This window comes from Bactrocera dorsalis, chromosome 3 (assembly GCF_023373825.1).
Source record: "Bactrocera dorsalis isolate Fly_Bdor chromosome 3, ASM2337382v1, whole genome shotgun sequence".
Taxonomy (NCBI): Eukaryota; Metazoa; Arthropoda; class Insecta; order Diptera; family Tephritidae; genus Bactrocera; species Bactrocera dorsalis.
Window position 1 is genome coordinate 22,270,574 of NC_064305.1, and position 5,363 is coordinate 22,275,936.

The window sequence follows — 5,363 nt, forward strand, 5'->3', positions numbered from 1 at the left end:
TCTGCTATAATGTGGCAATTGATTATAGTTCAGAGCAAATTGTTGCTATTGGACTAATGAATATTGTATGTCCACATTGCAATGCATTGAAATTCAAAAATGAAGCCCCTAGATTGTGTTGCGCCAGCGGCCAAGTCAAATTGATGCCATTGGTACCACCACCAGAGCTACTACATTCATTGGTTTCCGGAAATGGGCCACATTCTAATCATTTTTTGACTCATATCCAGCAATACAATAATTGCTTTCAAATGACATCATTTGGCGCAACAAAAGTTATTGGAGATAATTTTATGCCTACTTTCAAGGTATATAAGTATAATGACAAACAACTTTATTTAGTTTTACAACCATATAGCTGTTGCAAAATATGTTGAGCCAGTGTTGTGTAGATGTGCTTACAAAGTGTTCCAATACTTGGTAAAGCCTATTACCTAGAACTGCCATGGAAGGCTACTGTTCAATGTTGAGATTTAGTTTTAATTTGAAATGATCTATAAAGTATTTTGGGAGTATTTAGCGAGCCACATGGTGGTACAAACAATTTGCTATACAATTACCTAAATACATATTTATATTTTTGATTCAGGGTCAAATATATCATCGAACAGGTTCCTTATTGCCAATGCCTGATGAAGACTATACATTTTTGCAAATATATTTTATGGTCGATTCAGCAAGAGAAGTCGATCAGCGTTGCGCACACAACAACACAGTGAAAAGATTGTGGAACAACTTCAAACATTTTTCCATCAACACAATGAATTAGTTGCATTATTCACAACTGCATTAGACCGCATGCCATAAGATAATCATAAAATTGTTATCAGAGCCGATAAGGCGCCAGCAGGACAACATGCTGGACGTTTTAATGCGCCAACAATTGATGAAGTGGCTATTGTCTTCGTGGGAGAAAATTTAGAAAACCGAGACATTGTTTTACTTCGATGGAACGATCAACTTCAGCGTGTGTCGATCATATGTGATGTTTTACTTCGACGGAACGATCAACTTCAGCGTGTGTCGATCATATGATGCCTTACAATATCCTATACTATTTTGGCAAGGTGAAGACGGCTATCATTTTTCAAGTAAGAGGTAAATTAATTAACAATATATGTTTACCACATTAAAATATATGTTTACTAACTTAAAATTTATATTATCAAATTGACATTGCCATTGACGAGTTTTTTCTTAACTTGCGTCAGTGATTCGTATGCGAGAACATTGTTCTATTCGGAAATGCCTCGATATTATAAAGTGTGATTTTTTAAGAGCTTGATAACTTTTTTTTAAAAAAAAAACGCATAAAATTTGCAAAATCTCATCGGTTCTTTATTTGAAACGTTAGATTGGTTCATGACATTTACTTTTTGAAGATAATTTCATTTAAATGTTGACCGCGGCTGCGTCTTAGGTGGTCCATTCGGAAAGTCCAATTTTGGGCAACTTTTTCGAGCATTTCGGCCGGAATAGCCCGAATTTCTTCGGAAATGTTGTCTTCCAAAGCTGGAATAGTTGCTGGCTTATTTCTGTAGACTTTAGACTTGACGTAGCCCCACAAAAAATAGTCTAAAGGCGTTAAATCGCATGATCTTGGTGGCCAACTTACGGGTCCATTTCTTGAGATGAATTGTTGTCCGAAGTTTTCCCTCAAAATGGCCATAGAATCGCGAGCTGTGTGGCATGTAGCGCCATCTTGTTGAAACCACATGTCAACCAAGTTCAGTTCTTCCATTTTTGGCAACAAAAAGTTTGTTAGCATCGAACGATAGCGATCGCCATTCACCGTAACGTTGCGTCCAACAGCATCTTTGAAAAAATACGGTCCAATGATTCCACCAGCGTACAAACCACACCAAACAGTGCATTTTTCGGGATGCATGGGCAGTTCTTGAACGGCTTCTGGTTGCTCTTCACCCCAAATGCGGCAATTTTGCTTATTTACGTAGCCATTCAACCAGAAATGAGCCTCATCGCTGAACAAAATTTGCCGATAAAAAAATTTCGAACCGAACACTGATTTTGGTAATAAAATTCAATGATTTGCAAGCGGTCCTCGTTAGTAAGTCTATTCATGATGAAATGTCAAAGCATACTGAGCATCTTTCTCTTTGACACCATGTCTGAAATCCCACGTGATCTGTCAAATACCAATGCATGAAAATCCTAACCTCAAAAAAATCACCCGTTACATGGAATGCATCGTGGAAGAAATAGTTACGCAGAAAGCAAAGCCAACCAGTAGATTGGCATCCAGGTGTGTTCTCAACTAATTCCTTAGGACGAATTTACATAATCCACCCGAAAAACGACGATTGCTAATAACTTCGGTTTCACGCAGGAAAACGGCTGCGGGGTCAGCTAGTCCTTTATAACGGGTGATTTTTTTGAGGTTAGGATTTTCATGCATTAGTATTTGACAGATCACGTGGGATTTCAGACATGGTGTCAAAGAGAAAGATGCTCAGTATGCTTTGACATTTCATCATGAATAGACTTACTAACGAGCAACGCTTGCAAATCATTGAATTTTATTACCAAAATCAGTGTTCGGTTCGAAATGTGTTTCGCGCGCGTGTTTTGTTCAGCGATGAGGCTCATTTCTGGTTGAATGGCTACGTAAATAAGCAAAATTGCCGCATTTGGGGTGAAGAGCAACCAGAAGCCGTTCAAGAACTGCCCATGCATCGCGAAAAATGCACTGTTTGGTGTGGTTTGTACGCTGGTGGAATCATTGGACCGTATTTTTTCAAAGATGCTGTTGGACGCAACGTTACGGTGAATGGCGATCGCTATCGTTCGATGCTAACAAACTTTTTGTTGCCAAAAATGGAAGAACTGAACTTGGTTGACATGTGGTTTCAACAAGATGGCGCTACATGCCACACAGCTCGCGATTCTATGGCCATTTTGAGGGAAAACTTCGGACAACAATTCATCTCAAGAAATGGACCCGTAAGTTGGCCACCAAGATCATGCGATTTAACGCCTTTAGACTATTTTTTGTGGGGCTACGTCAAGTCTAAAGTCTACAGAAATAAGCCAGCAACTATTCCAGCTTTGGAAGACAACATTTCCGAAGAAATTCGGGCTATTCCGGCCGAAATGCTCGAAAAAGTTGCCCAAAATTGGACTTTCCGAATGGACCACCTAAGACGCAGCCGCGGTCAACATTTAAATGAAATTATCTTCAAAAAGTAAATGTCATGAACCAATCTAACGTTTCAAATAAAGAACCGATGAGATTTTGCAAATTTTATGCGTTTTTTTTTTTTTAAAGTTATCAAGCTCTTAAAAAATCACACTATAAAACGCGAATGGATTCTTGTTAAGATATGAAGTCTAATAAAGCCTTTGCTGCGATGTGACAACGCCTCATTATTGCTGAACTGTTCTTAAATACGCAATATCTTCTATATAGTGCAATGTCAACCAAACGTGTAAAGAAGCTGATGACGAAGTAGTGTGACAAAACGTAAAAAGTTATAATTGAACCACCAATTGAAAGAAGGGAATAAAAGCCGTTTTTGACGAAATTGATTTTTACTCATATTAGCTCTTTTCAATCGTAAACCAAGGCGTCAAGTTGAAAAAATAAATAAAAAGGTCAAACGCCATTGTAATACTAGCGGCCAAAAAAAATGTAAGTTTGAAGAAGGGAATAAATCATAGATAACAACACCTTTTGTCATACAATTAGAGGTCATTTTAATTTGACATTTTTATTCACTTAAACCGTTAGTAATAATTGAATTTGATTGGCTACTTAGATAAAAAAAAACAAGTATGCGTTTTACGTCATAAATGTAACACTTTAATTACGTTTATAAATTTTTTTAATAAAAAAATCAAAAATCCGGCTCGACAGACTATAGAGAAAACATTTTCGAATATTAAAAAAAAAAATGGCATCAAAAAATATTAAAAACTGTATGAGTTATCATGAAGACCGTGACGGAAAAAGTAGTTTCGAGAAAAACGCGTTTAAGCTTTAATGTGCCTGCTACCTGTGTGCATTAAACTCTCGTCAGGCGGTCTGATTTTCTACCATAAATTTGTATCTATGGGGAATTTTTACCATCGACTTTCACAGAAATACGCCTAAAAGTATAAAAAAAAAATCGATTTTTTTGAAAATTCTGGACGTATGTAGCCTTTTAAAAGAAGAAAGAACAATGTCAACTGAGAAGCAATCATCTGATGATGAGATTAACGTTCCAAAAAAGAAGAAAAGAGGGGTACGTAATTTTCACCTTTATAACAAGAAAATACAAAAAAACACAGCGTCTATTGGGTCAATCGTGCACAAGTACAAGCACAGGGAGGTTAGTAGAGGCAAAAAGCAATAAAGAACGTGATTGTAAATGCAAAAAAGTGCACTCATCAGTTCAGTAATATAGATAGACAAGCAATAATGGATACAGTTTATAATGGACGACCATAAAATGAGCAAGACACGTATTTTATGAGCCTTATTGAACGCTCAGATATAGCCCGCCGCCGCCAATCGGACAATGAGAATAAAAAAAACCGTGAGAGTAGCTTTCATTACTTTGCCAGAAGATCAGCGTGGTAAACATCGTAATCGAGGAAATAGCTTACCGAATGCTGCGATCGATCAACACAAACGATCATTTCCCCTAAAACTATCGCATTACAGCAACAGAGAGCTTTATAATTTAGAGGCTAGCCTTAATGTCAAAACAATGTTTGAACTTTTTTCCAAGGATTACCCCCAATATAAAGATGTTGTGAAATATAATTACTATAGGACATATTTTAAACAAAATTTCGACTATAGATTTGGGCGGCCACAAGTCGACGTTTGCTTTGTCTGTGAAGGGCTAGAATCCAAAATAAAAAGTACTTCACTTAATGATAATGCAAAGAGAGTAGCTGTGGCTGAGAAAATGGTACATGTGAAATGAGCGAAAAAGTTTTATAATAAACAAAAAGAAAAATTGACTTTATGCAATGAGAGAGACGATGTAGGCGCTATAGTTTTTGATTATATGCAGAACCTACCTTTGCCAAAGATTCCTGTTCAAGAAATGTTTTACTAAAGAAAACTATGGCTGTACCTGTTTTGCGTTCACGATTTAAAAACAAACGAGGCACATTTCTATACTTATCACGAGGGAGAAGCTAAACGAGGTCCAGATGAAGTTTGTTGTCTATTATGGATGATGATACAGAAAATGGATCCTGAAATCAAAGAACTATACGTTTTTAGCGATGATTGCGGAGGGTAAAATAGGAACAACACACTCATAAGGTTTTTTTTGGCCCTCGTATCAATCAATCGTTTTGATGAAATATATCAGTACTTATCGGTGCGAGGACATTCTTTTTGCAAT